At 40.5% G+C, this 23,840-nt stretch overlaps 1 pseudogene; it reads right to left on the reverse strand.

Annotated features, from left to right (window-relative positions):
- Positions 1–16,395: 16,395 nt before the first annotated feature.
- LOC141374304 (elongation factor 1-alpha 1-like) lies at positions 16,396–18,061 on the reverse strand (annotated as a pseudogene).
- Between the last annotated feature and the right edge of the window lie 5,779 nt (positions 18,062–23,840).

Here is a 23,840-nt window from a genome sequence, read left to right on the forward strand (position 1 = left end):
ACTAATATTACACCTGTATGTTAACTAACTGGAATTTAAAAACTTCAAAAAAGGGGAGCCTGGTTGGCTCAGTTGTAAAGTGTCTGCCTTCAGCTCAGGTTATGATCCCAGGGTCCTGGGATCAAGCCCTGCTCAGTGGGGAGGCCACTTCTCCCCCTGCCCCTCCTCCTGCTCATGTTCTCTCTCTCTTTCTCTCTCTCTCTCTCAAATAAATAAAATCTTTTTAAAAAACTTTTAAAAAATAAAGAGTATTTAGAGCCCCCCTGCCAAAGGATAATCAATTTAATCCTCCCCATATTAATGGTCTAAAGAAAAAAACCACATGATCATGTCAATTGATGCAGAATAAGCATTTGACAAAATATAACATCCATTCATGATTAAAAAAAAAAAAAACCTTCGGCAAACTAGGACTAGAAGAAAATTTCCTGTAGTTGGTAAAAGGTATGTGCAAAAACCTATAGCTAACATAGTATTTGATGTTGGGAGACTGAGTGCTTTTCTTCAAAGATTAGGAATGAGGAAAAGATTTCCATTCTCATCATTTCTATTCAACAACATGCTGAAAATCTTTTTTTTTAAAGATTTTATTTATTTATTGGACAGAGAGAGACACAATGAGAGAGGGAACACAAGCAGGGGGAGTGGGAGAGGGAGAAGCAGGCTTCCTATACAGCAGGGAGCCTGATGCAGGGCTCGATCCCAGGACCCTGGGATCATGACCTGAGCTGAAGGCAGACGCTTAATGACTCAGCCACCCAGGCGCCCCAACATGCTGAAAATCTTAACCAGCATAATAAGGCAAGAATAAGAAAGAAAAAGCATTCATATTGGAAAGGAAAAAATAAAACTAAAAATCACCCTATTTGCAGACAACATGATTGTCTATATAGGAATCCCAAGGAATCTGGGGGGAAAAAAATAACCAAAACCAAAACAAAACAAACTTCTTAGAATAAGTGAGTTTAGCTAGGCCACAATATGCAAGAGCAACATACAAAAAGCAGTTGAATTTTTATACATGAGCAATGTAAATTGGAAACCCAAATTATTTTTTAAATATTTACAATCATTCAGAATATTGACACGCTTAGATCTGAATCTCACAAAATACATACAAGATCTGTATGTGGAGGTAAAAACTGAATGGGGAGAAATTAGAGAGGGAGACAAACCATGAGAGACTCTTGGCTCTGGGAAACAAACTGAGGGTTGCAGAAGGGGAGGTGGGTTGGGGGATGGGACAACTGGGTGATGGGCATTAAGGAGGGCATGTAATGTGATGAGCACTGGGTGTTATACACAACTGATGAATGACTGAACACTACATCTGGAACTAATGATGTACTATATGTTGGCTAATTGAATTTAAATTAAAAAAAAACAAGATCTGTATGTTGAAAACTGTAAGATACTGAATAAAGAAATCAAAAAAGACCTAAATAAATGGAAAAACTATGTTCATAGATTTGAAAACCCGACAGAGTCAAGATATCAACTATCTCCATATTGAAACATCGATTTAACACAATACTGATCAAAATCCTAGCAAGAATTTTTTGTATATATAGAGAAGCTGGTTTTAAAATTTATTTTAAAAAGGCAAAAATAAATAAATTAAATTAAATTTATTTTAAAAAGGCAAAAGAGGGGCGCCTGGGTGGCTCAGTTGGTTCAGCGTCTGCCTTCAGCTCAGGTTATGATCCCAGGGTCCTGGGATCAAATCCCTCATCAGGGAGCCTGCTTCAACCTCTCCCACCCCGCCTGCTTGTGCTCTGTCTCTCTCTCTGTCAAATAAATAAAATCTCTTCTCGGCCTTTTGGCTAAGATCAAGTGTAAAAAAAGGCAAAAAAAATTGGAATAGCGAAAACAATTTTGGAAAAAGAATAAAGTTGAAGGAATCCACACTACCTCCTTTTGAAGAGTACTTGTCAGGTCATTTTTAGACTCTCTCAATTTGGGTTTGATATTTTCTTGTGATTGAACTAAGATAATGGCTTTTGGGGAAGAATACCATTCAGGTGAAATGGCCTTCTTGCTACATCATATCTGAGGGTATGTTATATAAATATGACTTATTACTGGTGATATTAACCTTGATCACATGGTTTAGGTGGTATCCATCAGATTTCTCCACTGTAAAATTACTGTTTTTCCCTTTCCCTACTCTTCATTAGAAGTGCATTACTAAGTCCAGCCCACACCCAAGAAGAAGAGAGTTAAGCTTCACCTCCTGGAGAAAAGAATATAAAAAAATTTATGGATATATGTTAAAATTTCTATAGAAACTAGCAAATATTTGGAGAAAAATACACTGAGGCCATGAAAATATTTTTTTTCTCCTCAAAGTTTAGGCCTTTGATTTTAGTATGAATCCAGGGAACTTGCCTAGAAAAACTAATGCTGTGCTCTTCTAATAGTGGTTTTACTGATTTTCTGTTTCACTCATTCCTTCTACATTTATCATTTGGAATTCTTCTTTTTTTAAATTTTATTTTATTATGTTATGTTAGTAAGGAGAGATGAACCATGAGAGACTATGGACTCTGAGAAGCAAACTGAGGGTTTTGGGTGTGGAGGGGGGAGATGGGTTAACCCAGTCATGGGTATTAAGGAGGCCATGTACTGCATGGAGCACTGGGTGTTATACAAAAACAATGAATCATGGATCACTGCATCAAAAACTGGTGATGTATTGTATGGAATTCTTCTGTAAGGAAGATTTGTCCCTTCTCCACCATTTATTTATTTATTCAATCATTTATTTTTATCAGTATGTATACATGGATATTTATTTTATTTCTTAGGTTCTATTCCAATACACTTGTTTTGTATTTTGTGGCTCAAATTGTTGCAGTTTGGCCATTGGGACCTACCTCTTTCAGACTGGCTCCTGTGTGCTTTTGACATGGCCTTCATCTTCTTTGTTGTTTTGTTTTTGTTTTTGTTTTTGTTTTTTAGCTTCCCCTTACTTTCTGGCACTACAAGATTATACAGGTTCACCTTCTGCCCTAGAAACAGCCATTTCTCCAGGGTTCCTGGTTCCTTTTATTGAGAAATGGTATTTAGAAACTGAAATCTAGATGCTAAACCATCTGATTAACTGAGCCTGGGTGGCTCAGTTGGTTAAGCAACTGCCTTCGGCTCGGGTCATGACCCTGGAGTCCCTGGATCAAGTCCTGCATCAGGCTCCCTGCTCGGCGGGGAGTCTGCTTCTCCCTCTGACCCTCCCCCCTCTCATGTGCTTTCTCTCTCTCTCATTCTCTCTCTCTCTCTCAAATAAAATAATATAAAATCTTTAAAAAAATAGTTAAAAAAAAGAATTATTATAGACTGGAAGAGCAAGAAGGCGGAGGAGTAGGAGACCTAAATTTCGTCTGGTCCCAGAGATTCAGCTAGATAGGGATCAAACCATTCTGAACACCTACGAACTCAACAGGAGATCGAAGAAAGGAATAGCAACAACTCTCTGAACAGAAAAGCAACCACTTTCTGGAAGGTAGGATGTGCGGAGAAGTGAATCCGAGGCAATATTCGGGAGGATCGACGGTGGGGGAGGGGGCCTCCGTCAGCCGCTTCTGGTAAGTGATAGAGCCGCGGAGCACAAAATCGGAACTTTTAGAAGTCGGCTCCGCTGAGGGACATCGCTCCAGTGGCTAACGGGGGGGTGGAACCCTCGCTAGGACAGTGTGGTCTCAGGACCCTCGGGGTCACAGAAAGACCGGGGGTGCCTGAGTGCGGCAGAGCTCCCAGGTATTGGAGCGGGGAAGCCGGCTGCAGAGATGGAGCCGAGGCGTGGGCTCTCAGCTCGGGGTTGCCATAAACTGTGATCTGCGGCAGGGACCCAATAAGCGGCAGATCTGGGGAGACTCCCCTTCCTCCCTGGGAGGAGCGGCGGGGAGTGCATTGCAGGGATCTGCTGGGTTTGCAGACTCCACATGGGGTCATGTGCCAGAGATAGAAATGCTTGGTCACAGGCCGGGTGAGCAAGGAGTGTGGCCAGAGACCGGGGAGACAGGAGCGATTGACTGCTTTTCTCTGGGGACGCACTGAGGAGCGGGGCCCCGAGTTCTTGGCTCCTCCGGGGTGGAGATTAGGAGGCTGCCATTTTTGCTCTCGTCCTCCAAAGCTGTACGGAAAGCTTGCAGGGAACAAAAGCTCCCGAGAGCAAACCCAAGCAGATTACTTAGCCTGGACCAGCAAGAGCGGGGCAATTCCGCCTCCGGCAAAGACATTTGGGAACCACGGTAACAGGAGCCTCCCCGAGAAGATCAGCAAGAACAGCCTGCCAAGACCAAGTTTACCGATCAATGAGAACTGCAGAACTCCAGAGCTAAGGGAATACTGGACATAGAATTCATGGCTTTTTTCCCCCTGATTCTTTAGTCTTTCAAAGTTAATTTTTTTAAATTCTATTTTTCTTTTTCTATTTTTTTAATCTTTTTTCCCCTTTTTCAACCAACATCTTATTGATCCCTTTTTTAAAAATCTTTTTTATTTTTCATTTTTAGAGTCATATTCCATCCCTCCATTGTAGTTAACCTTATTTTTGGTATATATATAAGTTGTCCTCTCTTTAAAATTTTGGGACCAAAATATAACCTAAATCTCTAGTGTATGGCTTTGTTCTAGTCTCTTGCCTGATCACATTCTCTCCCCCCCTTTTTTTATTTTACTTTATTTTTTTAAAAAATGTTTTATTTATTTATTCATGAGAGTCAGAGAGAGACAGAGAGAGAGAGAGAGAGGCAGAGGCAGAGAGAGAAGCAGGCTCCCCACCTAGCAGGGAGCCCGATACAGGACTCGATCCCAGAACCCTGGGATCATGACCTGAGCCGAAGGCAGACGCTTAACCATCTGAGCCACCCAGGTGCCCGCCCCCCCTTTTTTAAATTTCTCTTCTTTCTTTTTTCAACCAACTTCATATCTTATCAATTCCTTTTATAAAATCTTTTATACTTTTCACCTTTACACTCATATTCCATCCCTTCATCATATTTACCCTTATTTTTGTACATATATAAGTTTTTTTTTCTTTAAAATTTTGGGAGGCAGTTTCTTCTAACAGAACAAAATATGGCCAAAATCTAGTGTGTGGCACTGATCTACTCACCAGCCTGATCATATTTAATCATATTCTTTTTTTCCTTTTATTCTTTTTCTTTTTTTTTTCTTTTTTATTTCTTTCCCTTCCTCCCCCACTGGTTTCAGGTCTCTTCTGATTTGCTTAGTGTATATTTTTCTGTGGTCATTGTTACCCTGTTAGCATTTTGTTCTCTCATTCATCTATTCTCCTCTGGACAAAATGACAAGATGGAAAAATTCACCACAAAAAAAAGAACAAGAGGCAGTACCGACTGCCAGGGACCTAATCAATATGGACAGTAGTAAGATGTCAGAACTAGAGTCCAGAATGACGATTATAAAGATACTAGCTAGGTTTGAAAAAAGCATGGAAGATACTAGAGAAACCCTTTCTGGAGAAATAAAAGAACTAAAATCTAACCAAGTCGAAATAAAAAAGGCTATTAATGAAGTGCAATAAAAAATGGAGGCTCTAACTGCTAGGATAAATGAGGCAGAAGAGATAATTAATAATATAGAAAACCAAATGATGGAGAATAAAGAAGCTGAGAAAAAGAGAGATAAACAACTACTGGATCACGAGGGCAGAATTCGAGAGATAAGTGATACCATAAGATGAGACAATATTAGAATAATTGGGATCCCAGAAGAAGAAAGAGAGAGGGGGCAGAAGGTATACTGGAGCAAATTATAGCAGAGAACTTCCCTAATTTGGGGAAGGAAACAGGCATCAAAATCCAGGAGGCAGAGAGAACCCCCCTCAAAATCAATAAAAATAGGTCAACACTCCAACATCTAATAGTAAAACTTATGAGTCTCAGAGACAAAGAGAAAATCCTGAAAGTAGCTCGGGACAAGAGGTCTGTAACCGACAATGGTAGAAACATTAGATTGGCAACAGACCTATCCACAGAGACCTGGCAGGCCAGAAAGGACTGGCATGATATATTCAGAGCACGAGACGAGAAAAATATGCAGCCAAGAATACTGTATCCAGCTAGGCTGTCATTGAAAATAGAAGGAGAGAGAAAAAGCTTCCAGGACGAACAAAGACTAAAGGAATTTGCAAACACGAAACCAGCCCTACAGGAAATATTGAAAGGGGTCCCCTAAGCAAAGAGAGAACCTAAAAGTAATATAGACAAGAAAGGAACAGAGACGATATACCGTAACAGTCACCTTACAGGCAATACAATGGCACTAAATTCATATCTTTCAATAGTTACCCTGAATGTAAATGGGCTAAATGCCCCAATCAAAAGACACAGGGTATCAGACTGGATAAAAAAACAAGACCCATCCATATGCTGTCTGCAAGAGACTCATTTTAGACCCAAAGACACTTCCAGATTGAAAGTGAAGGGATGGAAAACCATTTACCATGTTAATGGACACCAAAAGAAACCTGGGGTGGCAATCCTTATATCAGACAAATTAGATTTTAAACCAAAGACTATAATAAGAGATGAAGAAGGACACTATATCTTACTTAAAGGGTCTATCCAACAAGAAGATCTAACAATTGTAAATATCAATGCCCCTAACATGGGAGCAGCCAATTATATAAGCCAATTAATAACAAAAGCAAAGAAACACATCAACAACAATACAATAATAGAAGGGGATTTTAACACCCCCCTCACTGAAATGGACAGATCATCTAAGCAAAAAGATCAACAAGGAAATAAAGACTTTAAATGACACACTGGACCAAATGGACTTCACAGATCTATTCAGAACATTCCATCCCAAAGCAACAGAATACACATTCTTCTCGAGTGCCCATGGAACATTCTCCAGAATACATCACATCCTAGGTCACAAATCAGGTCTCAACTGGTACCAAAAGATTGGGATCATTCCCTGCACATTTTCGGACCACAATGCTTTGAAAATAGAACCCAATCACAAGAGGAAAGTTGGAAAGAACTCAAATACATGGAGGCTAAAGAGCATCCTACTAAAGAATGAATGGGTCAACCAGGAAATTAAAGAAGAAATTTAAAAAGTTCATGAACAAGTGAAAATGAAAACACAACTGTTCAAAATCTTTGGGATGCAGCAAAGGCGGTCCTAAGAGGAAAGTATATAGCAATACAAGGCTTTCTCAAGAAACGAGACAGTTCTCAAATACACAACCTAACCCTACACCTAAAGGAGCTGGAGAAAGAGCAGCACATAAAGCCTAAACCCAGCAGGAGAAGAGAAATAATAAAGAACAGAGCAGAAATCAATGAAATAGAAACCAAAAGAACAGGAGAACATATCAACGAAACTAGGAGCTGTTTCTTTGAAAGAATTAACAAGATTGATAAACCCCTGGCCAGACTTACCAAAAAGAAAAGAGAAAGGACCCAAATAAATAAAATCATGAATGAAAGAGGAGAGATCACAACCAACACCAAAGAAATACAATTATAAGAACATATTATGAGCAACTATATGCCAGCAAATTAGATAATCTAGAAGAAATGGATGCATTCCCAGAGATGTATAAACTACCAAAACTGAACCAGGAAGAAATAGAAAACCTGAACAGACCCATAACCACTAAGGAAATTGAAGCAGTAATCAAAAATCTCCCAACAAAGAAGAGCCCAGGGCCAGATGGCTTCCCAGGGGAATTCTACCAAACATTTAAAGAAGAATTAATACCTATTCCTCTGAAACTGTTCCAAAAAATAGAAATGGAAAGAAAACTTCCAAACTCGTTTTATGAGGCCACCATTACCTTGATCCCAAAACCAGGCAAAGACCCCATCAAAAAGGAGAATTACAGACCAATATCCTTGATGAACATGGATGCAAAAATTCTCACCAAAATACTATCCAGTAGGATCCAACAGGACATCAAAAGGATTATTCACCACGACCAAGTGGGATTTATTCCTGGGCTGCAAGTTTGGTTCAACATCCGCAAATCAATCAATGTGATACAATACGTTAAAAGGAAAGACCAAGAACCATATGATCCTCTCAATAGAGGCAGAAAAAACATTTGACAAAGTACAGCATCCTTTCTTGATTAAAACTCTTCAGAGTATAGGGATAGAGGGTACAGACCTCAATATCATAAATCCATCTATGAAAAACCCACAGCAAATATCATTCTCAATGGGGAAAAACTGAGAGCTTTCCCCCTAAGGTCAGGAACACAGCAGGGATGTCCACTATCACCACTGCTATTCAACATACTACTAGAAGTCCTAGCCTCAGCAATCAGACAACAAAAAGAAATAAAAGGCATCCGAATTGGCAATGAAGAAGTCAAACTCTCACTCTTTGCAGATGATATGATACTTTATGTGGAAAACCCAAAAGACTCCACCCCAAAACTGCTAGAACTCATACAGGAATTCAGTACAGTGGCAGGATATAAAATCAATGCACAGAAATCAGTGGCATTCCTATACACCAACAACAAGACAGAAGAAAGAGAAACTAAGGAGTCGATCCCATTTACAATTGCACCCAAAACCATAAGATACCTAGGAATAAATCTAACCAAAGAGGCAAAGAATCTGTACTCAGAAAACTATAGAATACTCATGAAAGAAATTGAGGAAGACACAAAGAAATGGAAAAACGTTCCATGCTCATGGATTGGAAGAACAAATATTGTGAAGATGTCAATGCTACCTAGAGCAATCTACACATTTAATGCTACCTATCAAAATACCATCAATTTTTTTCAAAGAAATGGAACAAATAATCCTAAAATTTGTATGGAACCAGAAAAGACCCCAAATAGCCAGAGGAAAGTTGAAAAGGAAAAGCAAAGCTGGTGGCATCACAATTCCAGACTTCAAGCTCTATTACAAAGCTGTCATCATCAAGACAGTATGGTACTGACACAAAAACAGACACATAGATCAGTGGGACAGAATAGAGAGCCCAGAAATGGACCCTCAACTCTCTGGTCAACTAATCTTTGACAAAGCAGGAAAGAATGTCCAATGGAAAAAAGACAGTCTCTTCAACAAATGGTGTTGGGAAAATCGGACAGCCACATGCAGAAGAATGAAACTGGACCATTTCCTTACACCACACACAAAAATAGACTCCAAATGGTTGAAAGACCTAAACGTGAGACAGGAGTCCATCAAAATCCTAAAGGAGAACACAGGCAGCAACCTCTTCGACCTCAGCTGCAGCAACTTCTTCCTAGAAATATCGCCAAAGGCAAGGGAAGCAAGGACAAAAATGAACTATTGGGACTTCATCAAGATAAAAAGCTTTTGCACAGCAAAGGAGACAGTCAACAAAACCAAAAGACAACCGACAGAATGGGAGAAGATGTTTGCAAATGACATATCAGATAAAGGGCTAGTATCCAAAATCTATAAAGAACTTATCAAACTCAACACCCCAAGAACAAATGATCCAATCAAGAAATGGGCAGAAGACCTGAACAGATATTTTTCCAAAGAAGACATCCAAATGGCCAACAGACACATGAAAAAGTGCTCAACATCGCTCGGCATCAGGGAAATCCAAATCAAAACCTCACTGAGATACCACCTCACACCAGTCAGAATGGCTAAAATTAACAAGTCAGGAAACGACAGATGTTGGGGGGGATGCAGAGAAAGGGGAACCCTCCTACACTGTTGGTGGGAATGCAAGCTGGTGCAGCCACTCTGGAAAACAGTATGGAGGTTCCTCAAAAAGTTGAAAATGGTGCTACTGTTCAACCCAGCAATTGCACTACTGGGTATTTACCCCAAAGATACAAATGTAGGGATCCAAAGGGGTACGTGCATCCAAATGTTTATAGCAGCAATGTCCACAATAGCCAAACTGTGGAAAGAGCCAAGATGTCCATCAACAGATGAATGGATAAAGAAGATGTGATATATATATATACAATGGAATATTATGCAGCCATCAAAGGAAACAAAATCTTGCCATTTGCAATGACGTGGATGGAAGTAGAGGATATTATGCTGAGCAAAATAAGTCAATTGGAGAAAGACATGTACCATATGATTTCACTGATATGAGGAATTCTTACTCTCAGGAAACAACCTGAGGGTTGCTGGAGTGGTGGGGGGTGGGAGGGATGGGGTGGCTGGGTGATAGACACTGGGGGGGTATGTGCTATGGTGAGCTCTGTGAATTGTGTAAGACTGTTGAATCACAGACCTATACCTCTGAAACAAAAAATACATTATATGTTAAAAGAAGAAGAAGAAGAAGAAGATAGTAGGAAGTGAAAAATGAAGGGGGGATATCGGAGGGGAGACCAACCATGAGAGACGATGGACTCTGAGAAACAAACTGAGGGTTCTAGAGGGGAGGGGGTGGGGGGATGGGTTAGCCTGGTGATGGGTATTAAAGACAGCACGTACTGAAAGGAGCACTGGGTGTTATACGCAAACAATGAATCGTGGAACACTACGTCAAAACTAATAATGTAATGTATGGTGATTAACATAACATAATAAAAGAAAATTTTAAAAAAAAAGAATTATTATAAAGTGACAGTAATCACGATGCCTAGATGAATGGGATAGAATAGAGTCCAGAAATTGGCCCACACAAATATGGCCAATTGTGTTTTTGACAAAGGTGCAAAACCAATTCAAGGGATGAAGGGTAGTACAAATGATCTTACAGGGTAGTACAATGGCTTACAGTGGTTTGACTTACAATTTTTCAAGTTTATAGTGGTGTAAAAGCAAAATACTTTCAGTAGAAATGGTACCTTGAATTTTGAGTTTTGACCTTTTCCCAGGCTAACTATATGTAGTATAATACTTATTTGTGATGCTGGGCAGCATAGCTCCCAGGAAAACAAGCCATAGCTCCCAGTCAGCCATGCAATTAAGAGGAACCAATACACTCACAACAATACTGTATCCATACAACCATTCTGTTTTTCACTTTCAGTACAGTATTCAATATATTACATGAGATATTCAACCCTTTATTATAAAATAGGCTTTGTTGGTCGCCTGGGTGGCTCAGTTGGTTAAGCATCTGCCTTCAGCTCAGGTCATGGTCCCAGGGTCCTGGGATCAAGCCCTGCATCAGACTCTGCTCAGCGGGGAGCCTGCTTCTCCCTCTCCCTCTGCCTGCCGTTCCACCTGCTTGTGTGTGCTCTCTCTCTCTCTGTCAAATAAATAAATAAAATCTTTAAAAAATGATCAAATAAAATAGGCTTTGTGTTAGATGACTTTGCCCAACTGCAGGCTAATGGTAAGTGTTCTGAGCCTGTTTAAGGCTAGGCTAAGCTATGATGTTTGGTAGGTTAGGTTTATTAGATGCATTTTCAACTTACAGTATTTTCAAATTTTGATGGTTTTTTGGGGGGACATAACCCCATTGTAAGGCAAGGAAAATCTGTATTTTTAATAAATGGTGTGGGGACAATTGGACAGTCATATGCAACAAAAATGAACCTCTATTTAAACTTCACATCATACACAAAAATTAATACCAAATAAGCATATATCTAAATGTAAAATATAAAACTATAAAACTTAAAGAAAAAAACTTAGGAGACCTTGAGTTTGTCCACAAATTCTTAGACATGACACTAAAAGCACAATTCATGCAAAAAAATTGGTAAGTCAATCTTCATCAAAATTTAGAACTTTTGCTTGGTGAAAGACACTGTCAAAAGAATGAAAAGAAAATCTTCTCTAATGCAATGTGGTTTCCTGGATTGGATTCTGGAACATTAAAAGAATATTAGTGGAGGGGCACCTGGCTGGCTCAGTCAATGGAGTGTGTGACTCTTGATCTCGGGGTTGTGAGTTTGAGCCCCATGTTGCAGGTAGAGATTACTTAAAAATAAAATCTTTTTTTTAAAAAAAGAATCTTACTGGAGAAATTAATGAAATCTAAATAAAGTCTGTGGTTTGGTTAGCAGTACTCCAAGCACAGTACCAATGTTAATTTTTTAGCTATGACAAAGATACCATGTTGGGAACTCTTTGTATTATCTTTACAACTGTTCTGTAAATCTAAAATCATTTCAAAATATAAATGTTTATTAAATAAAAAATATAGCCAAACTTAATAATAAAAAAACAGCTGCTCTGCTTGAAGTCAGAGAGGAGAGGCTCTCAGAAGCTTATCATCTCTGTCCCTGCCTTGCTGATCTCTTAGACAGCCTCTGGGGGATCCTCTATAGAACTCCTGGATTCCTTGGAGTATGATTCCTAAACCACAGAATTAATCATTAGTAAGACTAAAGGATAGAAACAGAAGCCGGGGCGCCTGGGTGGCTCAGATGGTTAAGCGTCTGCCTTCGGCTCAGGTCATGATCTCGGGGTCCTGGGATCGAGTCCCGCATCGGGCTCCCTGCTAGGCGGGGAGTCTGCTTCTCCCTCTGCCTCTGCCTCTCTCTCTCTCTCTCTCTCTCTCTCTCTCTCTCTCTCTGACTCTCATGAATAAATAAATAAAACATTAAAAAAAAAGAAAGAAAAGAAATAGAAGCCTAGCTCAGGCCTGAATAATTGAAAATCTATTAATTTATCTTTAAGGCCTTTCTCTCTATCATAGAAGATAATTAATTTGAACTGATATAATCTCCTCTTTACAAGGTCAAACATATTCCTGCCTAATATTCTGACCTTAAAACTGCAAAGCACTTGATTCTTTGTTTAAAGTATCTTAAAAGTGGCTGGCTTGCGATTATACAAGATAAGGTGGCTGGCTTATGACTATACAAGAGTAGGAAAGATTAGGCTTCGATTTTGAGGATGCGTGTGTATATTATAAAATCCCACCTTAGGTTTGAATTTTCATGAGGGCTCTTCAATGTCCTTAAACTAATAAAATACTAACTTTAACTTTAATGAAAGCTACAAACAGAATATATTTGAAAATCATATATCTAACAAAGGGCTTCCGTCCAGAATATATAAAAAACTCTCCAAACTCAATAACAAGAAAAAAACACAACCCAATTTATAAATTGGCAAAAAGTCATGGTCACTAAACCAAAGAGGATATATAGATGGGAAATTAGCACATGAAAAGATGCACCACATTATTGGCCATTTGGGATTGCATTTATAATGCAAATTATAACCACAAGAGATACCATTACACACCTATCAAATGACAAAACGAGAAAGTACTGACAATACCAAGGACTGATAAGGGTGTGGAACAACTGGATCTCTCATATGTTATTGGCACAAATACAAAATTGTATAGCCACTCTTATAAAATGGTTTGGCAGGTTCCTATAAAGTTAAATATACACATACCATATGACCTAGAAGTTCAGTTCAGAGATGGAGAGCTGGAAAGATGTTGCCTATCCGATCAAAGGGAAAATCGGATGAATTACAAACTAATGAGTTTTCTTGTACTCATCAAAGAACTGAGGTCATAGAGTAAATGTCTTCCCAAAATCTGGAGGGAGATAGGCAGCTGCAGGGAGACACAAGCCTGGAGCATTTGCTTACCAGGGGCAGAAGCCATTCTGAATGTTAAACAAAAAATTGTGATGTACTCCTGGGGACCTAGCATGAGAACTCGAAGTTCCCAGGGGACTCAGCCATGTGGAGTTCCCACCCTCTTGCAGGCTTTTCCTCCAGGAATACCACCAGGCTCACACAGAGAATCCAGAAAGGTTTCCCTGTGGTGCTAGCAAGGAGAAGAGAACAGCCATTGCCAAAATCCTCCCAGACCCATTTCCCTGATCCCCCTTACAGAATGAAAAAGCTTAATCTGCAGGCACTGGTAAAATTGTGCTGCAACTAGGGGAAGGCAGTGGAGGTCATCAAGGAAACTTGGCCCGGACTTACTTTCCTATATGCCCAAAGTAACAAAAACTTCCATCTTCAGGAGCCAGGGCATCAAAGCTGTAGCTAGGTATACTCATGCTGCTGGGAGAAGCAAACGGGAAACAAGCTCTACCCATAGGGAAGGGACAGGAATATTGTGAAGGTGTTCCCCCAACACACACGTCCACGGTGCTTGCCTAAGAATAAGGCTTAACTGAGACACCAGAGAGGACTTTCTCTCTCACTCCCATTTCCGTTAGAACCTTTAACATATTAACTACAATTATTTTAACTTCTCTGATACTTTCATCATCTGTGTTATATCCAAGTTTGGCTCTGATGATTGCTTCATCTCCAGGCTATGTGTTTCTTGCCTTTTTGTAGGCAGAAGAATTCTATGTTGAAAGTGTGACATATTGTATAGCACAGTTAGATACTGAAGGAAATATTTTGTATGGTTGGAGTTACTTCTTCTAGGATTTTAGTATGGGTATGTCTGCTAGGATTTAGTATTAATCTAGTAAGGAGTTGTACTAAGTTTATTGTTGCTGTAGTTACCCTCAGTGCACCAAGAGCCTTCAAGTCCTTCTACTCATGCCTTGTTTTGATCTCCCCACTTGGACTTGGGTCTTTCCATTGTGTGGTTCCCTAGAGAAAGTCTGTTTCTTAGAGCTTTCTTGGCTGTATTTCTTTTTTTTTTTTTAAAGATTTTATTTATTTATTTGACAGAGAGAGAGACAGCGAGAGAGGGAACACAAGCAGGGGGAGTGAGAGAGGGAGAAGCAGGTTTCCCACGGAGCAGGGAACCCGATGTGGGACTCGATCCCAGGACTCTGGGAACATGACCTGAGCCCAAGGCAGACGCTTAACGACTGAGCCACCCAGGCCCCCCTCTTAGCTGTATTTCATGCTTATGTTTTCGTTAAGGCTTGTTGGTGGGTGGGGAATGGGAGGGAGTATGTTTCCTGATGTCCTTAGTAAGTTTCAGTATTAGGCAGGCACTGTGAACCTGGGTCTCAGGGTTATGTGGCCTTCACAAGAGTTTCTGCCACTCTGCCAGATGGAATGCTGAGCCTAGCACTTACTACTCCAGGGATAAAGATTACTCCCGATTCCCACTCCCAGCCTTCCCTTCTCCCAGCTGCAGTAGGCTAGAGTTTTGATGTCCTTCCCCCTGCAGATGAAGGCTTTTGCTACTTAGGGGAGATAGAGAGAATGCGTAGGCAAGAGTTTCAATGGCAGTTTCCATGCGTTTCTCCCAACTGCAGTGGGTTTTTACCAGTGACCTTAGGCAACATATTTTGATAGTTTTCAGCATGCAAATTAAGGCTTTTGTTTTGTATGGGAGATTGGGAAGATTGGTTTGTATACTTTCAGCAGCGGCTGCTGTCCATTTTCCTGTCTTCTCAGGATTCTCCTCAGCTTCCCTGCCAGTGCCTGGTGGTGTTCTAGAAGAAAAGGGTTCAAGCAGGTGTGTAACTCCCAGGTCTGCGACCCCCTAGGACTTCACACTCTCACAGTACTACACACTCAGCCTTTAGCAATTTGTTAAACATGTTTACCTTTGTTTTCTTACTGGCTTATGTGACATTTGAAGGCATCTTTCCCAGAAAATCAAATGCTCAGGTCCCATGTCTTCTATAGGTGCCTGTCTCTAGATTTCAAGTTAGTTATTTTCCCAGAAACCTCATTTCATTGATGGTTTCAAGAAGTGTATTTAAGTTGCAGTTTGTCCAGCTTTTTTCTTGTGAGGATGGAAGTGGTGCTCTTTCCAAGTCTGTATATCTCCACACGGAAGCCAGCCATCTTTTTGTTTTCATCCTACCTATATCATTACATTTGCATATAGTTAGGTTGTGGTTTTTAATTTTGATAGTCTTTGTCCTTTAATTGATGTAGTTAGGCCATTCAAATTTTGTGGATTATTGATGTTTGGATTTAGACCTACCATGTTACTGTTTTCTGTTTTTTCCTTCTGTTTTTCATTCCTGTTTACCTTTACTGCCTTGTTTTGGTTTATTTAAAACTTTTCCGTATCCCATTTCAATATATCTGTTGTGAGTTTGAATATATCTTTGCGCGTGGTTTTATAGTAGTTGCTCTAGGAATTACAAAGTACATATTTAACTTTTCATTTTCCACTTAGAATAAATATTTCCTCATTTCAGTTCAAATGTAGAAAACTTGTCACCTTACAGGCCACTTTACCATCTCCTCTTTAGGCTATAGTTATCTGATTGGTTACATTTACATACGTTGAAAACTACACACAATGTTATAATTTTTTTTCTTTTGTTTTAATGGGTCTCAAAATTCTGTGATAAATTTTTGGTCAAGTTGTTTCCATTAAAAAGTACTGAGTTTAAAAACTAATGACTTAAATGCCACACACACACGAAAACCCCCAAATGGTCCACAAAACATTCTCCTTTCCTTCTGAAGGTTTTACAATGCATTATCATTAACCAGTCTTTTACCATTAAACTCAAACGGCCAATTAACACAAACAGTTCTTTTTTTTTAAGATTTTATTTATTTGACAGAGAGAGACACAGCGAGAGAGGGAACACAAGCAGGGGGAGTGGGAGAGGGAGAAGCAGGCTTCCCACGGAGCAGGGAGCCCGATGCGGGGCTCAATCCCAGGATGCTGGGATCATGACCTGAGCCAAAGGCAGATGCTTAATGACTGAGCCACCCAGGTGCCCCAACGCAAACAATTCTGACACCATTCTTCCAACATTGATTAAGATTGGGGTGGCAGGTATTGGGGATAATATTCATTTAGCCTTCTGAGCTTTCTGGGCAGACTTGGTGACCTTGTATGCTCCAGCTGCCTTCTTGTCCACTGCTTTGATGACACCCACAGCAACCATTGGTCTCATGTCATGAACAGCAAAATGAACAGGATAGTCTGTCATGAATAGTCATGAACAGGATAGTCAGAGAAGCTCTCAACACAAATAGGCTTGCCAAGAACCATATCAATGATGACAGGATCACCAGTTTTCAAGAACTTGGGACCATCTTCCAACTTTTTTCCAGAACGATGATCTATCTTCTCCTTCAGCTCAGCAAACTTGCAAGAAATGTGAGCAATGTGACAATCCAGCACAAGTGCATATCTAGCACTGATTTGGTCTGGATGGTTCAGGATAATCACCTGAACCGTAAAGCCAGCTGCTTCCATTGGTGGGTCACTTTTGCTGTCACCAGCCACATTGCCACAATGAACATCATTGACAGATATATTCTTTTATTATTATTATTATGTTATGTTTGACAGATACATTCTTAACGTTGAAGCCCACATTGTTCCCAGGAAGAGCCTGGGGACAAAGCTTCATGGTGCATTTCAACAGAGTTTACTTCAGTTGTAACATCGACTGGAGCAAAGGTGACCACCATGCCAGGTTTAAGAACACTAGTCTCCACTCGGCCCACAGGGATAGTACCAATACCACCAATTTTGTAGACATCCTTGAGAGGTAGGTCAAGGGCTTATCAGTTGGATGAGTTGGTGGTAGAATACAGTCCAGAGCTTCATGCATTGTGGTTCCACTGGCATTCCCATCTTTATGGTCACTTTCCATCCCTTGAACCAAGGCATGTTAGCACTTGACTCCAGCATATTGTCACCATTCCAACCAGAAATTGGTACAAATGCTACTGTGTTGAGGTTGTAGCCACTTTTCTTAATGTAGGTGGTGCCTTCCTTAACAATTTCCTAATATCTCTTCTAGCTGTAGGGTGAGTGGCTCAGTGGAATCCATTTTGTTAACACCAACAATTGGTTGTTTCACACCCAGTGCGTAAGCGAGAAGGGCATGCTCATGGGTCTGCCATTCTTGGAGATACCAGTTTCAAATTCACCAACACCAGCAGCAACAATCGGGACAGCACAGTCAGCCTGAGATGTGCCTGTGATCACGTTTTTTATAAAGTCTCTGTGTCCTGGGGCATCAATGATCATTGCATAATACTTGCTGGTTTCAAATTTCCACAGGGAGATATCAATGTTGATACCACATTCACATTCAGCTTTCAGTTTATCCAAAACCCAGGCATACTTGAAGGAGCCCTTTTCCATCTCAGCAGCCTCCTCCTCCAATTTTTTGATAGTTCTTTTGTTGATCCCACCACATTTGTAGATCAGATGACCAGTAGTGGTAGACTTGCCTGAATCTGTGTCCAACAACAATGATGTTGATATGAGTCTTTTCCTTTCCCATTTTGGTTTCGGTTTAGGGATAGTTTTCATGACACCTGTGTTCTGGCAGCAAACCCATTGTGAAAAAAAGCCAAACAATGTTATAAATTTTACTTTTAAGTGTCAAACATGCTTTAAAGAACCGGGGAGGAAAAGAATTGTCTATTATATTTACCCAGATATTTACCATTTCTGGGTCCCTAGGTTTGAATCTGAGTTATGTGGTATTAGTGTTGAGAGTGTGAGGCTTCTGAATACTTTATCTGTGTAGAGTATAAAGTCCCTCAAATCTTTGAGATCAGCTTTATAAGGCTTAGTGAGGTTTATGAGCTTTATGAGGTACAGGGAGGTTTGCATCCAAGGTGTGAGATCCCTAAAATTTTAGAGGGTCTGGGTTTCATGTTTAGATTTGATGCATTTGGGGTCTGTGCTCAAGGAGCATGGCCCTTGAACACTTTGAGTGGCTATGCTCCAATATTTTTGTGTAAGGTATTTGGAGTTCATGTTCAGGGTATAAGATTTCTGAACTCTTTGAGGTCTGTATCCCAAGGTTTGAATCTGAATTACATGGGTCAGAGGTCAATGTATGACATCTCTAAAATTCTGAAGGTCTGTGTTGTAAGTTGAATCTGAGGTACTTGGGCTTTTTGATCAAGGTGTGAGTTCTCTGAAATTTTAGAGGATCTCTGTTCCAAATTTGTGTCTGAGGTATTTGAGTCTGTACATAGGAAGTGAGGCCTTGAAATTTGAGAGTCTGTTTCCCAGTTTTTTATCTGAGGTGTTTGGAAGTCTTTGTTCAAGAGTAATGTCCCTGAAATCTTTGAGGGGCTAGGTTCCACAATTTAAGTCTGAGATACTTAGGGGGTCTGTGTTCAGGGTTGAGTTCTCTGAATTCTTTGAAGGTCTGCCCCAAGGTTTGAGTCTGACATAATTGTGGGACTGCAGTCAGAGTCTCGGATTTCTTTTTTTTTTTTTTTAAGATTTTATTTATTTATTCAACAGAGAGAGAGAGAGAGAACACAAGCAGGTGGAGCGGCAGGCAGAGGGAGAAGGAGAAGCAGGCTCTCTGTTGAGCAGGGAACCCAACACGGGGCTTGATCCCAGGATCCTGGGATCATTACCTGAGCTGAAGGCAGATGCTTAACTGACTGAGCCACCCAGGTGTCCCCAGAGTCTCAGGTTTCTGAACTATTTGAGATTCTGTGGCTCAAAGTCTGAGTCAGAGAGATTTGGTTGTCTGTGTTCACAGTGTGGGATCTCTGAAGTCTTTGAGATGTGTCCCAATGTTTAATATGATTAATATAAAGTGAGTGCTCAGGGTGTAAACTCTGTGAATACTTTGAGGGTCTGTATTCAAGGTATGAAGTCTCTGAAATTTTCGAGGGTCTGTGTCCCAAGTTTGGGTATAAGGTATTTGAGGTTTTAGTTGAAGGAGTGAAGTCCTTAAATTCTCTGAGGTATATTTTCAAAATTTTTGTCTGAGTTGTTTAAGTGTCCACATTTAAGTTGTAAGTTATATGTTTGAAAGTTCTCACCTCTTGAGGGGTATATGTTTGAAAGTTTGAGCCTGAGATGCAATTCCGTGCTCGTGTTTACTGAATTCCTTCAGGGTCTGTTCCAACACTTAAATATGAGGTAACTAGAAGTCTGCGTACTAGGTGTGAGGTCCCTCAACTGTTTTTCGGTCTGTGCCTCAAGGTTTAACTCTGAGGGTTTTGGAGGTCTCTGTCAGTGAGAGATGTCTCTGAAATCAATAAAATTCTACTTCCAAAGGTTTAAGTCTGAGATATTCAGAGGTCTGTGTTCAGCATGTGAAGTCTTTGAACTTTTAGAGGATCTGTATCCCAAGTTTTGAATATGAGGTATTTGGGGACTGTTTTCAGAGTGTGAAGTCTGTGAAATTTTAGAGGCTCTGTGTCCCAAGGACTTAGTTGGAGTTATTTGGGGGGTCTGTAGTCAGGGTATGAGGTCTCTGAAATTTTGAGAGTCTCTGTCCTAAGGTTTGATTGTGAGGGGTTTGGAAGTCTGTATTCAGGATGCGATTCCTCTGAACTCTTTAAGGTCTGTGGCTTAAGGTTTTAACTCTAAAGTATTTGGCTGTCTGTGGGCACAGTGTGAGGTCTCTGAAGTCTTTGAAAATTTGTGTTGTAGGGTTTGAACCTAAGGTCATTGTGGGTCTATGATCAGAGTGTGAGGCCCCTCATACCTTTTGGTGTCTTTCTTTTAATGTTTGAGTCTGAGGTGTTTGGGGAGTCTCTGTTCAGGGTGAGAGGTCTCCAAAACCTATGGGGGTCTGTTTCCAAAGGCTTAAGTTTCATATATCTGGAGGTCTGCATTCATGGCATGAGGTCTCTGTACTTTCCAAGGATCTGTGTCCCAAAGATTCAGCCTGAGTTATTTATAGGTCTGTATTCAGTTTGAAGACTCTGAGATTTCCAGCTTTTGTTCTGTGGGTTTAGTCTTAGGAATTAAGAGACTTGTTTTCGGGCGCCTGGGTGGCTCAGTTGGTTAAGCGACTGCCTTCGGCTCAGGTCATGATCCTGGAGTCCCGGGATCGAGTCCCGCATCGGGCTCCCCGCCCAGCGGGGAGTCTGCTTCTCCCTCTGACCCTCTTCCTTCTTGTGCTCTGTATCTCTCATTCTCTCTCTCTCTCAAATAAATAAAATCTTTAAAAAAAGAGAGAGAGAGAGACTTGTTTTCAGGGTGTATGGTCTTTGAACTTTTAGAATGTCTGAGTCCCACATTTCGGTCTGAGGTATTTGGGGGTCTGTGTTCAGAAAGTGAGGTCCATGAATTCTTTGAAAGTCTTTGTTCCAAGTTTTTTGCCTGAGGTGTTTGGAAGTCCATGCTTAGGGTATGAAGTCTCTAATCTCCCTAAGGGCATATATTCCATGTTTTGAGTCAGATATTTAGAGGTGTGTGTTCATGTTCTCTGAAAATTTTCAGGGTCACTCCAAAGGTTTGAGTCTGAAGTAACTGCTGGTTTGCGTTCAGGGTATGAGGCCTTCTGAAATTTTTCAGGGTCTGCAGTGTAAGGTTTAAATCTGAGGTAACTGGGGGGTCTGTGATCAAGTTGTAAAGGCTTTGAAACCTTTAGCTTGGATCCCAAGTTTCAGAGGTATTTTTGCCCTGTGTTCAAAGAATAAGGTTCTTGAAATCTTTTAAGTTCTAGGTTCCAAGTTTTTTGTCTGAGTTGTTTAGACGTCCCTGTTCAGGATGTGAGGTCTCTGAACTCTTTAAGAATCTACGTTCAAAGGTTTAAATCTGAGATATTTGGAGGTCTGTGTTCATGGGATAAGAACTCTGAAGTCTTTGAGGGCCTGTGCCAAGATTTGAAATGGGTTCTGGGAGTCTGTGATCAGGGCATAAGAGGTATCTGAACTTATTAACTGTCTGTGCTCCAGAGTCTGAAGTATTTGGGGTCTGTGATCTGAGTGTGAGGTCGCTCCCTGCTATAACGATGTTGGTGCGAAAGTTTGTGTTCTATAGGGCTGTGAGTTCTGGGTTGGAGGTTCTGAAACATTTTGATGAACTGCATTCCCAGGTTTTGGTCTAATGGTTGCAGGGGATCTGAGTTTGTGAATTCAGGGATTTGTGGTTGGAGTATGAGGACTCTGAAATTGCTGAGGGTCTTTGATATGAATTTTGAATCTGAGCTTCTGGAGTCTGTATTCAGCATGTGAGGGTTCTGACCTTTGAAAGTCTATGTTGGCAGGTCAAGGTCTTAAGTGTTTGGTGATGCATGTTCAGGTGGTGCCTGAGGTATCTGACTCTGAAGTTTTTTTTTTTTTAGGGTTGATTTTGAGGTATTCGTGCATCAATATTTTGAGAGTAAGGGTTTGAAGTCTTTGAGGGTCTATGATAATGCATTTGATGTATTTGCACGTCTGTGTTTAGAGTTTTAGTTCTGTGAAATCTTTAAGGGTCTATGTTCCAAGATGTGAGGCATTTTATGTCTGTTTTCTGGGTGTAATACTCACAAATCTTGTAGGGCCTTATTCTAATGTTTATATGACATATATGGATTTTTTTTATGAAAATCTTTTTCTTAATTTTATTTTATTTTAAAGATTTTATCTATTCATTGGAGTGATACAGAGAGAGCTAGAGAGCACAAGTGAGGGAGAAGGAGAAGCAGGCTCCCCACAGAGCAGGGGAGCCCGATGCGGGGCTCGATCCCAGGATCCCGGAACCATGACCTAAGCCGAAGGCAGATGCTCAATGACTGAGCCACCCAGGTGCCCCTGGATTTTTTTAAAGGAGTAAGTTTATTGAACTTGTTGAAGGTCTGTGTCAAGGTTGGAATCTCAGGTATTTGTAAGGATGTATACTGGGTATGAGGTCTATGCATTCATTGAAGGTCTAAGTTCCAAATACTGAATCACCAATATTCGGAGGTGTGTCCAGATTGTAATGACATAGTATATTCTCATGGTATGTGTTCCAAGGTTGGAGTCTGAGGTGTTTGGGGTCTCTTTTCAAGGATTGAGGAGTCTGACCTTTTTGAGGGTCTGTTTCCCAAGTTTGCCTCCAAGTTTTTTGGTTTTGTTTTGTTTTTTGGCATCTAAGCTCAGGGTGTGAGGTTCTGAACTTAAGAGGGTCAGTGCTCCAAGAGTAGTGTGTGTGGTATTTGGTTACTGATGTTTAGGGTGTGAAGTCTCTGAAATCTTTGAGGTCCTTTGAATGTGAAGTTTTGGGGGTCTGTGTTCGGGGTATGAGGTCTCTGAATTCTTTGGGACCTGTGTTCCAAGATTTGACTCTGAGGTAACTGAATGAAGTACCATTTCCTATTGAGAGGTCCTATATATACATAGCCAAAGGGTGGTAGGAACTTTTTTTTTAACATCATAAGCACACTTCCAAAATAGTGTCTGTAAATTCACATGTCCTAAATAAACCTTGCTTGTTATAGATTTCCATTATATTTTCTGAGGGGAAAAATGTCCTGAAGATATTGTAATGGTTGTTTTTAAAATGCAGCACATAATTGGCAGGAAAAGTGTTTCCAGGAAAAATATATTGTTTATAGTAACACAGTCTTCCATTAGCAGTTGTTTTAGAAGAATTCTTTGTGTATATTATATTTTTCTAAACCAAACTGTACTCTAGCTCTGCATTAAAGTATCAGGACTATGTTTAAAGCATGCCTCAAATACCACATCCTGTACAAAACTTTCTTGATTTTATAGATGCTAAAATGTTACCTAAAACCTTTCTGGAAATCCAGCCCACTCACACACATACCTCCCACCTCTAGCCAAAGGCAGAGTAGATTGTTCACCCTTCTTCACTCCTGCGGCATTATAATAATACATATTTTATGTGAGATTTCATTTCACACTGTCTGCTGTGCCTCCTCCCACTGAGAGCAGGGACAGAGACTATAACTTCTTTCAATATTTTTGGTTCCTTCCATGGTGCCTGACCTACAGTGGGTGGTAGTTATTTATTCATCCATTATTCTAATAAATCATCATGCCTTAAATTCTCTTTACCTGAATCCATTCTGTCATGTTACTAACAGTGTTGATCTGGTTTTGGGAAAAGAAGCGTTCATAAAGGGACCTGTGGTGGAAACTGTGATGCACCACCCAGATCCCCCTTCAATGAAGGGCTTAGCCCTTCAGGTGCTAGGGGTGCTATCATCAGACAACTGTCAGCCCCCTTCAGGGATTGTCTCAACTGCAGAGAGCTGCTTCACTCAAGGTCACACCCCTTCCCTGGGTGGCCTCCATTTAATGACTGATCAATAGGGGCATATAGGGCGCCTGGGTGGATCAGTTGGTTAAGCGACTGCTTTC

The sequence above is a fragment of the Callorhinus ursinus genome, unplaced genomic scaffold (assembly GCF_003265705.2).
Source record: "Callorhinus ursinus isolate GAN/ISIS: 27379988/994484 unplaced genomic scaffold, GSC_fseal_2.0 scaffold16, whole genome shotgun sequence".
NCBI lineage: Eukaryota > Metazoa > Chordata > Mammalia > Carnivora > Otariidae > Callorhinus > Callorhinus ursinus.